The 12,669-nt window shown below is 37.7% G+C and overlaps 1 protein-coding gene across 1 annotated transcript in view; it reads right to left on the reverse strand.

The window, feature by feature from the left end:
- LOC105247899 (cilia- and flagella-associated protein 91) overlaps positions 1-12,669 on the reverse strand; it is a 93,110-nt gene that overhangs the window by 31,920 nt on the left and 48,521 nt on the right. The window lies entirely within an intron of this gene.

Raw genomic sequence — 12,669 nt, forward strand, 5'->3', positions numbered from 1 at the left:
AACTCACGAATATAATTCCGTACGGTGTTTTTTTGAAATCAGCCAGGATCCGCGTGATCGCGCAATAATACATGATCCTGGCCAATTAGGCAATCGGAAAATCACGCGATTCGATGTGCCTGAATCGGATAGGTTCAAATCTGATCATCCGCTCAATCATCGGATCAATGCGCCATCAAATCCTTATTATCCGGGAAAAAGCCTCTCTCGGAAAGAGTCTTTGTCTAATTCTTATCGGAGTCATAGCTGAGTTCTTATCAAAATCGTAAAGTCTTTGTTCGAATCGCGAAAGTGTAAGTCTTAATAATTGAGAGCGAACCGAAAGTGATAAGTTTGAGAAGTTTCTAAGTATATCGCAAGTGAGACATTAAAACCGCGAGTGTATAAATTGACTCGTCATTGCATAAAGGATCGCGAACAATCAGTCGCGAACTCAGTAGAACGAATTGACTCCGTATCACACGTGAACAGTCTGAGCACGAGTGCCGAGATTCGTCAGAGTGCCTCCACTCTGAGCGAAAGGTGGAGCCTCCTTCTCATTGAGCCTCCGCTCATTCGTGTGCTCGTGAACTATCGCCGTCTCACTCGCTCTCACGCGAACCGTGAATAGTGCCGTCTCGCTCGCTCTCATAGACAGCCCGATAGAGCGCTGTCTCTCTCAGTTTCGCGTCGAACCGTGAAAAGTGCGGTCTCGCTCGCAATCACGCGGACGGCTGAAAGAGCGCCGTCTCGCTCGCTCTCATAGACAGCACGATAGAGCGCTGTCTCTCTCTATCTCGCGCGTGCAGCCATGGAAAGTGTAGTCTCGCTCGCTCTTACAGACAGCCAGATAGAGCGCTGTCTTTCTCTGTTTCGCGTCGAACCGTGGAAAGTGCGGTCTCGCTCGCAATCACGCGGACGGCTGAAAGAGCGCCATCTCGCTCGCTCTCATAGACAGCCCGATAGAGCGCTGTCTCTCTCTATCTCGCGCGTGCAACCGTGGAAAGTGCGGTCTCGCTCGCTCTCACAGACAGCCGTTAGAGCACTGTCTCTCTCAGTTTCGTGCATGCACTCGTGAATAGTACGGTCTCGCTCGATCTCGCGAACGGTCGATAAAGCGCCGTTTCGCTCGCTCTCGCAGATAGCTGATGGAACGCTATCTCTCTCAATTTAGTGCGTGCAACCGTGAATCGTGCGGTCTCGCTCGCTCTCGCGGACGGCCGATAGAGCGTCGTCTCGCTCGCTCTCACGCGAACTGTGAATAGTGCGGTCTCGCTTGATCTCGCGGACGGCCGCAATAAAACCATCACGCTCGCGCTCGCAGACAGCTGATAGAGCGCTGTCTCTATCAGTTTCGTGCGTGCACCCGTGAATAGTGCGGTCTCGTTCGATCTAGCGAACGGCCGATAAAGCGCCGTCTCGCTCGCTCTCGCAGACAGCTGATGGAACGCTGTCTCTCTCAATCTAGTGCGTGCAACCGTGAATCGTGCGGTCTCGCTCGCTCTCACGCGAACAGCTGATAACGCGTTGTATCGTTACATCAAAGTAACAATTGTATAATGCGATTTCGCCACACTGAGTACGAATCTCGACGTGCTCAAATACTCGAAATAGCGTCGCACACGCATCGAAAGCTCAAATCTTGTACATATCGTGTATTTTTGTGCAATAAATTTATCGCCACTCTTATGTGGATGTCACTGTGGTACAATCAACGTAACAATTTAACGTTATTTCATCCCCTCACTCATCCAGTGCGAAATTACGTGATTTTCAAACTCGCGATACCCTCTCGGGTGTGTCCCGGCAAATAAAATCGCAACTCACAGATGCGATCCCGAACAAAAGCACTTTTTTAAAATAGGAGCTTATAACACACTATATTTCTCTAAAAGCTATATTAGAAATTGTTTCATATAATTTTGTTATGAAACTGTGTAGCAATTTAAAAGATATTTCTTGTTGGATGAAACTTTGTTTAGAATGATTAACATTTATATAATTTATAATATATAATTTTAAACTCTTATATCATATATGTGAAACATAAAAAATTCAAACGAGCAAATGATAAATTTTATTTTGGATAATATTATTGTGGATATACAAAATCTCGAAAAATATTAATCCCCAAAAAAACTGAGTAACACAGTTTATTTCTTATATTAGCACTCAACTCTGCCAATTAATTATCAATAAGATATCATTTAAAAAGAACATATTTGAGAAGTACATTTAAGAGAAAAATGTATGAAAACCACAAAGCAAGTGAAAAATATTTGAAATAAGAATATCATTTTTTTAATATACTGTGGGTTGCGAGTTATGTATTGCGCTTATTCTTTACTGATATTTGTAGGAGACAAGAATGATGCCGAAGTAATTATTCGTGCATACAGAGTTAGTACTATGTACAGAGTTTTATTCTAGTTGTTATTTACAATATATTGGGTTGTCCGGAAAGTCCGTGCGGATTTTTAAGCAAAATTCGAATGAAAAAATTTTGTTGTTAAAAGTTATTTCATTCTGTGATATATGCACCATTATTTTGCACAATACTTTTCCATCTTTCGGGTAATTTCATAATTCCTCTCTCATAGAAGTCTTGGGTTTTTTCGGCGAAGAAGCTGTCCAAGTAGTTTTTGAGGAGTTGCAAAGAAGCAAAGTTCAAACCATTAATTGAGTTTTGTAGCGACCGAAATAAATGAAAATCCGAGGGTGCAATGTCGGGGGAATACGGTGGATGAGGCAAAACATCCCAGCCAAACGCCAATAATTTTTGGCGAGTCTGCAAACTTGCATGAGGTCTGGCGTTATCATGATGAAAAACGACGCCTTTCCTATTGATCAATTCCGGACACTTTTTGGCGATTTCTATCTTCAATTTATCCAACTGTGAACAGTACTTGTCCGAATCGATGGTTTCGTTGTCCGGTAGTAGCTCATAATATACTATCCCCTTCCAATTCCACCAAATGCAGAGCATTACCTTTTTCGGATGTAAGCCTGCCTTCGAAGTGGTTAATGGCGGTTCACCTCGCTTGCTCCACGACCTTTTACGCTCGACATTATTATAAATTATCCACTTTTCGTCGCCTGTTATGATGCGTTTTAAAAATGAATCGTATTCATTGCGTTTGTATAGCAAATCGCTGATGGAAATGCGGTCAATACGATTTTTCTCAGTTAAGTCGTGCGGCACCCAAACATCAAGCTTTTTTACCATCTGGAGCTTGTTTAAATGTTCGGAAACAGTTGATTTGCCAATGTTTAACCTCGCTGCGATTTCCCGAACTGTGATCTGCCGCTCGGAATCGATTAAAGCTGTTATTTGGTCGACATCAGTGGTGACTGGCCGACCAGAGCGAGGAGCATCTTCAATATTCATTTCTCCTAAACGAAATTTAGCAAACCACTTCTGACACATGCGATCACTTACGGCATCTTCCCCGTATACGGCACATATTTTTTTTCGAGTTTGCATTATGCATCGAAAAAACACGTTATTTCCTTCCATCTCTAAACTAATGTCAAGTAAAAAGTTTTTAATTTATTGGGATAATTAATATCACTAAGTATGCGTTGAAATGTCACTAATCAAAACACGAAAGCATTTGACATATCACATCGACATAAACTTGTAAAATTCGCCTTTGAACGACATCTATTGAGAAATCCGCACGAACTTTCCGGACAACCCAATATATAACGTGGTCCCAAAAGGGACCGTGTGACCTAATTAGCAAATCCTCTCCCGATACAAGATTCGCGGATGTGTCTTCATATAACGAAACGGCCCGAGAGAGTTGTTGTTTTCGTTTGTTGGCGTTTCCGTTTGCGTCCCCTTGGTTTGCGTGGGAGTCTCCCAGTCTCGCTGTCCGACTGAGTGTTTTGGTCGGCACGAGTGACGGTGTTCGCTTCTACGTCCCTGTGGATCCATGCTGGTGCTGTCGTCTGCGTCTCCTTTCTGGCTCTCGTCTTTGACGATAGCGGAAGCAGCGACAAGAGCTTGGACAGACTCCACGGACTGGTAGGCGATGTGTAGCAGCGAACTCTGATGTCCCACGTCTCGAGCAGGTAGTGTGGTGGTCTCGTCAGCCGAGGTTCCTTCAGCGAGATTGACACTAACCTCCACTGGAGTAGTTGGAAGCCCACTCGCCTGCGTATCGGTGCCTCCGCACACGACCGGGTATTAAGCCTGGGTGATCGGGGCGTTAATACAGGCCGTGGAATCCTAGACTGTCGTCTCGATATGATGAACGTTGAGACTCTATGCAAAAAGGAGTTTCGCACTCACGAATTTAAGGCTGGCTGTGTCGTTCGACTGCGGAGCCGAACTCTGCGCCAGATGGCCGGGTGATTTTTTGGCGTATTCGCAGTAGAAATCGCAGAAAAGCAACGGTGTATCGGATAGCGGATTATGGGCGCCAAAGTTATATGAAACTAATCATTCGGTCATTAGCAAACATAGATTGGAATCCAGACATGATTTTGACTGGTCGAAATCTAATATTTTGCATAATGAAAAATATGTTCGAAAGAGAGAAATTGCCGAGATGTTCTTTATCAAGAAATTTAATAATTTAATCAACTTACAGAAAGACACGGATAGTTTAAACAACATTTACGACAAAATAATAAAGGTCACGTAGTTTCGTTTTCCTCTGGTTGTGTTTAGTTTCTTGACGAAGTCTAACACGGACGCATCAATTTCTCTCAAGTTCAAATCTAGTTAAATAAGGTTTTTTGTTAATGTGATTTGTACAGTTTACAAGATTATCGTCTATGCTTGTTTCCTGATTATTATTACATCGGTATAAAAATTGTTCACACTTTAATTCGTTGAGCGTACTATGTATTCAAACCGTTAATTAATTAATTAATTTATAAATCTTTTCCAGTATATACTTGATAAGGATCACAACCACATGATCGAAACGTCGTATTAATAAACAAATTTTCTGGCTAGTTTGGTCGACTTTTTTCAATGATCCTTTGATATATTATTATAATGGAGCCTACTATTTCTAAAGGAACTATTAAAAAGTGTAGAATTAGACAATTTCATGCTGCATGGCTAGATGAAAATGTTTTTAAAGGATGGTTGGCTACTCATACTTCAGAAAATAAAGCGCTTTGCATGGCTTGTAATAAAACTCTCAGTTGTCACAAAGCGGATTTAATTAAACATTCACAGAGGGTAAAATATATCGAGAATTTTAATTCTTCAGATTATAAAACCATCAATAATCATGATAATGATAATAATAATAATAATAATAATAATAATAATAATAATAATAATAATAATAATAATAATAATACATGGTCGCATAAAGATAGAGTCAAACGCGCAGAAATTAAATTAGCAGCTTTTTTCACGGAACATAATGTCGCCTTTTCGATCGTAGATCATTTAATTCCGTTATTAAAAGATATTTGTATAGATCCTAAAATTATGCAAGACCTTTCACTCGCTCGAAAAAAGTGTTCATCTATAATTAAAAATGTAATAGCTAAATGCGAAACAGAAAAAATGGTTGAGAATTTAAAAACTAGCAGATTTTCTATTTTAATTGACGAGAGCACAGATATATCGGATACAAAATTAATGTGTATTCTTGTTCGATACATTTCTCCTTTGAGTAAAAAAATTACTACTAAATTATTAGAATTATATCCTTTAAACGCAACAGATTGTTCTGCAAGTAAAATTTTTGAGTCATTTAAAAATTGTATTGAAGAAAAAGAAATTCCAATTAAAAATATTGTCAGATTAGCATGTGACAATGCATCTGTTATGGTAGAATGCAATAATTCTTTTATGAGTCATTTAAAGTCAGAAATACCAAGATTAATAATGACAATGAATTGTATTTGTCATTCATCTGCACTTGTAGCAAGTAAAGCTTGTGAAAAACAATGAATTGTATTTGTCATTCATCTGCACTTGTAGCAAGTAAAGCTTGTGAAAAATTACCTTCGTTTTGTGAACATTTGATTAAAGGAGCTTGCTACTTATATTTCGGGCAGTGCAAAGAGAAATGTAATTTTAGTTGAATTTCAGGATTTTTTTAATGCAGGACGACACAAAATATTAAAATTATCTAATACTAGATGGCTTAGTTTTCACAAATGTGTCGTTAGACTTCTTGAAAATTGGGAAATTTTGAAAAATTATTTTGTTTTAGCTGTAATGGAAGATAAATTAAAATCTGCAGAGACTATTTTAGAACATTTAAATGATAATTCTATTATAGCATATTTATTATTTTTGAAATATTCTTTGAATTTTTTAAACAGCTTTAACGCTTTGTTTCAGTCTCGTAATATTTTAATACAAATTATATGATAATATAGTCAACAAATAATATTTCAGTTTGCTCAAAATTTTGTAAATTTTGATGTTTTAAATAATATTTGTAATTTAGATTTAAATAATAAAAATAACTTACAACACATAGATAATGTATATGTGGGACCAGAATGTGAAAGCTTTTTAGAAAATTTATCTTTAGAATGCGCGCATGAGATTAGATTAAAATGTTTAGATTTTTATATTACTGCAGTTCAAGAAATGCTGAAATGTTTACCGTGTACAGATATATTTTTTAAACAATTAACATTTCTAGATCCTCAAATTGCTTTATATAATGAAGGTAGAAATAAAATTAGAGATTTGACTTTTATTGCAACGCGAGTAGAACAAATTAATTTAACACAATTAGCTTTTGAATGGAGGATTTTGCCATCAATTTTTGATGAACCAAAGAAAAAAGAGTTAGCTTCTTTAGAAATAGATGAGATGTGGAAAAATATATTAAGTTCTAAAAATTTTGACGGGACAAAAATATTTCCAAATTTAGAATCTTTAGTTTTGATCGTTTTTTCTCTTCCACACTCTAATGCTGAGGCCAAAAGAATTTTTTCTATAGTAACAGATGTAAAAAATGAAAAACGAAATCCTTTATCTAATGATACAGTTTCCGCGATTTGTATAGTTCGGTCTAGCTTTCAAGACGAAGGTATTAATTGTACAAATTTTGAAGTCGATGCAAGGTATTTAGAACTGCATAATACGCCAAATTTATATGTAGAACAGCGCACAACTGATAGTTTTTAATTTTTTAATATTCTTATATGTTAAATATTATTTTGCATGTAAGCTTTTGCATTATATATATATCATATTTTGCCATTAGACTATGGAGCCATTTTCTTATGCATGCTGCATATATGTTATTATTAATTATTATTTTTCAGAATTTATATATTTATTTTCTATATTAATGTAAATCCTTATATTTCTGTGCAATATTTATGTGCAACATTTTTATTTTCTTTATGTTGAGTTTTTATTATTTTTAATAGATTTTAAAAATGTTATGTATAACTTAATTTATAACTAAAATTATTTAACAAATGTGATATATGTAATTAAAATGTGATAAATTAATGTGATAATTAATATAATGGAAATTATTAGCATTTTAATTTTAGAAATTTAATATTATATTTAAGATTATAATTATAATAATACTTAATTATAGTTTAAAAATTAATTATAAATATTCTTATATTATTTTATAAAGTTAATTAATTTTCTGTTTTTGTATATTATTAAGTACATTTTTTAATATATATATATATATATATAACATATTATTTCTTTATATTTATACATAAAAAAGATATTTATTTATTTATTTTATAAATGTATTTTTGTTTTATGAATACTGATAAGGTTTTTGGCAGCTTTCCTTATCCTTGCAACAAATATTGGTATTCTATAATATTTCTGCCAAATAAATTATTTTTTGTTAATATAAAAATTGTGTTTTGTTTTTGTATCTTTTTCTTTTTTAGCTTAATTAAATGTTTGGTAATAATATATATGATAGTTTTGGTCGCTCGTAAAAATTTTATAAAAATTTCCCTTCAGAAATTTATTTAAGGGCGACGAGTGACACACCTTTTACTTCTACTAGATACTTCGGTAACGCCGCGTTCGCGGCGCATGCGCGAAAAAATCACCCGGCCTACCATCACTGCTTTGCGCTCCGTGATTATGGTCTTATATACCGGCTGGCTTCACTCCTCTTACGAGAAACAGTTCGATTCTTTGGCCATCTGGCGTTAGACTCGTGATTCACGTGGAATCTTCTCATTCCGCGCACAGCTGTTCGCCTAACGCGTGTACCGTTTGCCGTGCGGCAGGTGTTTGTGTGTAGCAGGCGCTAGCCGCCACAATACAATTATGTGCTGATATAAATTTCTTCATGTTTATATATATTTATATATAAAATAATATATCGAAAAAGTTGCATTTCAACGGGAGATTGTTTTACTTTTCGATTTTAAATACATTTTTTCAGAAATATTTGCATATCCATGCATTTTAATAAGGCCAAAATTACCCAACATAATGAGGAACGGCCATGATGGGTCGGGAGAGTGACAGGCCGGGAAAGAGCGGCAGGAATTGAGAGGAAATTGAGGTGGATAGGAGTAAGGAAAAGGGTTGAAGATGGAGGAGGAGAACGGGGAGGGCTAGAAGGAGGAGGACATGGAGGCAATACTGGAAGGAAAGTGGAAGGAAAGTGTTTGTGAATTGAACAGCGAAGCAAAAGTGTTGAGTAAGGAAGTATGATGGAAGGAGGGAGGACAGGAAGGAGCAGAGAGAAGGGTAGTGAGCACTAGAAAGAGAAAGGATATAGTCGAGAGCAGTGGAGCGGCTAAGAGGGAGAGCGGAGAGGGCGCTAGAGTAGGGAAATGAGAAATAGATCGATAGATCGATGGAACGACGAGGAAGGAAGCGCTGGAGGTGAGAATAGGTAGTAGAGTGAGGAATATAGATGGCGCGAGAAGTTGGACATGGCTGGGAGAGTGATCGATGAATCGATAAGTGAATCGAGGATAGAGTAAAAGTGAACACGAGGCAGTAGCTAGAAAGGATGGCTAAGGAGACCGAAAGTGGAGGAATAGTGGAGGAGTTGAGGGAGATAAAGAAAGTGATGGAGGAATTGGGAGTGATAAAGAAAGTGGCGAATGGATTGGAGAGGAGGGAGGCCGTCAGGCAAGAGGATGAGATAGACGAGGTTAGGATGGAAAAGGAAAGTGTAGAGGTAGAGGAGAGCCGCGCGGATGGAAGAAGAGAAGACAGTGAAGGAGGAAAGAAGAATGCTAGAAGAAGACAGGAAGGTGGAGGAGTCGTCAATAAAGAAGGGGAAAGTAGTAGAAGTGAGGAAGAAAGGAAGAGAAGGAATGGAAGAAGGGGGAAAGTGAGAGGAGGAGGGACAGGTGAGGAGAGGGGGAATGATAGAAGAGAAGAGGAGGGGAAGGGAGGGGCTCTGGATGGAGAAGAGAAGAAGAGGAAGAGAGGAAGGGAGAGAGGGATAGAGACGGCAAAAGGGAAGAAGGAGGGCAAGCCGGAGGAAGGAGAAGAGGAGATCAGAGGGGAAGGGAGTGTGGAGGACGATGAAAGGGAGGAAGAATGGTGAAAGATGGTGGAGGTAGAGGAAGAAGAAAGAAGGAAGAGAAAGAAGGCCGGGGAAAGAAGAGGTGAGGAGAAGAGAGAAGAGACAAGAGAGGAGAAGAGGAAGCAAAGGGGAGAGAACACATGGAAGAAGTTTGAAGAGAGGAGAGACAGAGTGAGGGAGTGAGAGGGAGAAGAGGGAGTCAGAGAGGAGGGAAAGGGAGAGGAGGGAGATGCAGAAGCGGAAAGAGAGGAGGAAGAATGTGGGTATGGAGAGGGGTAGAGAGGGGCAATGCGGAGGAGAAGGGTGATGGAGGGGATTGTGACAAAGGAGTTAGGGAGAGAGGTAGAGATCAGTGAGGTGAGGGAGAGGGAGAGGTCAGCGGGTATGGTGTTAATTGTCAGAATGGAAAGCGGAGTGATAGGGTGGAATTGCTGGAGAAAGTCTGGGAAATAAGGAGAAACTGGGGGATAAGGGTGGATGAAGATTTGACTATGGAGGAGAGAAGGGTGAGATAGAAATTGGTTGAGAGGGCAAAGGGTAATGTGATGGTTACTACGAATAGAAGGATTTGGGTAAACGGAAAGACGTGGGGATGGGATAAGGAAAAGAACGGGTGGCGGGAGGATGCTGAGGAGACAGAGAGGGAAAGCGAAGATTAGAAAAAGGGGAGAAGGGGAGAGGCCGGTTAGAGGGTAGGAAATAGGAGGTAGGAGAGGGAAGGATAGGGTTGGTAGAGGGGCGAGTGAGTAGGAGCAGGGGGAGGTAGGAGGGAGTGGGGAAAGGATTTGGTGATAGCCGCGCGGAGGTCTGATTTGTTTGTTTTCAGTGAGCTGGTGGACAAAAGAAGGCGCGGAAAATTAAAGAGCGAGAGCAGAGGACAAGGCAATGTGACAGGAAGGAAGATGTGAGAGGAAAGACAAGACGTGGAAGAAATAAGAAAAGAATGGAAAAGGAAAGAAAAGTTGGGTAGGGAGAGGGGGCCGCAGGGAGGGTGAGGAGTATTCGCACAATGGCCAGGCCGGGGTGGAGATAAAGGTTGAAACAAGGGATGTCTCAATGAGTATCTTACTGTCGCAATACATGTACATTTTTCTTGGAATTACTAACGAATTATTTCGAATTACTTTGCATTACTTCGAATTACTTTGCATTACTTCGAATTACTTCACATTACGTCGTATTATTTCGCATTTTAGCACGATAGCATAAGAGATGAGTAAGGGTCATTTTGGACGGTATACAGTGTCTGTACGCATGTGTGGCCGTTTAGCACCATCCCCACTCCCGTGCTGTCGATGTTGCTTGCGTCTACAATCTGACAACTCTGCTGAGTGCAATTGAACACGACGGATGCGCATGAACGTGCCTCATCAAATTTCATCGTTTGTTTGATCGGGCAGTTCTAATATATTATGACAATAGATATTATTTTACAGCTATTAAAGTGAGAAATAAAGTGAAAAAATCGAAATTCTGTTTATTGGAGATCTTCAGAAGTTTATTAAAACTAGTATACTAAAAGGTAAGTTCTATAATATACGTCTATTCTTTCATATATTTATTCTATCATATCTGTTTAATAGTACATGTGTAGTTTAATAGTACTTATATTCATATTCCGTAATTTTGTTTTATGTTGATGGATAAATAGAAAGTTTATAAAAATCAAAATCTATTTTTACTTGTTAAATTTAAAAAATAAAACTAATTAGAGTTAAGAAGTGATTAAAAATAAAATTTATTTTTCTTTTTAAAAATTTTATATTTATTTATTATAGGGGAGAAAGTAATGCCACTACCAAATTTAGAAAAAATTGATAAACTTATAGAAAAGCTGAATTTGCAAAATATATTTCCCGATTATTTGAAGCAACTTCTCCTTTTTACTGGACATGATATTACATAAGCAAAATAAATGAAGAAAGCATAAACAAAATGGAGACTTTTGCAAAAGAAAAGTTAACTTTATTATTAACTCCTGAAGAAAAAAAAGACTTCTTTGGTACACGACAAAACATTTTGAAATTTTATTTAGGCATATGGAATTATTAAATATTAATTAAAATAATAATTAATATTAAATATTAATTAAAAGTAGTAAAAAGATTCTTGAGTCTACTATTCCTGAAAAAATTCAAGAAAATATCTGGAATGCTTATGTGACGATATATTTTATGTTATACACTACTCAAAAGAAAATAGGGAACACTTTTTGTATACCGAAAAATGGGCTATTTTCGAACGATTGTAACTTAGCGAAAAATGATCGTAAAAAAGTTTTAAAAAAAGGGTTTTGAAGCTCGAAGTTTCAACATTAACGTACAATCGATAGTTTTTAAAGATCTTTTTATGTTTTCACTACTATGCCCTAAAAAAAAACACACCGTTTTTTTCCTTAAAATTACGTATTTTTGACGCTCTATAGCTAGATAAGAAAAATTCTCTCGATAAATTCAACTCAACTTCCAAAAAGCATGACATTTTCTCTACAAAATGCTTTTTTAAAACTTTCCTACGATTTTTTTTGGCTGAGTTACATGACTTTGAAGCTAAACCTATATTTTTCAGAGCAATTGTCGTTACTCGGCGAAAAATCATCGTATGACATTTTTAAAAACAGCATTTTTAAGCATGAAGCTTCAGCTTTGACGCGCTATCGATAGTTTTAAAAAATTTCTTCATCTTTTTAGTCCTATGCCCTAAAAAAGAAACACTGTTTTTTCCTTAAAATTACCCATCTTCGACATTCTGCAGTTGCTATAAAAAATTTTTTCTTAAAAAATTTAGATCAATCTCCGTAAAAACAACTTTTTTTCTACAAAATTCTTTTTTTAAAAATTTATTTACGATTTTTTTCGGCCCAGTTACATGTCTTTAAAAACAACCTTAAATTTTATTAAAAAATGACGTTTACCGCCGGCATTAGCGTTACCCAATGTGCACCACGTGGAGGTTGCCGGTTGGGTTTTGCACATCGTGTGTGTGTGTGTGTGTGTGTGTGTGTGTGTGTGTGTGTGTGTGTGTGTGGGTGGGTGTGGGTGTGTGTGGGTGTGTGTGTGTGGGTGGGTGTGTGGGTGTATGCGTGTGTGTGTGTCACACAGCAGAGATAAGGACCCCGCAGTTCGTCACTTCTGCAGTATTTAATGACTCCAAACCCTCTCTGCTGTGTGTGTGTTTAGTATTGTGTATTGCCTCCTCTCTGCTCAATTAC

Source organism: Camponotus floridanus, unplaced genomic scaffold, assembly GCF_003227725.1.
Source record: "Camponotus floridanus strain SB8 unplaced genomic scaffold, Cflo_v7.5 scaffold3, whole genome shotgun sequence".
Classification (NCBI taxonomy): Eukaryota; Metazoa; Arthropoda; class Insecta; order Hymenoptera; family Formicidae; genus Camponotus; species Camponotus floridanus.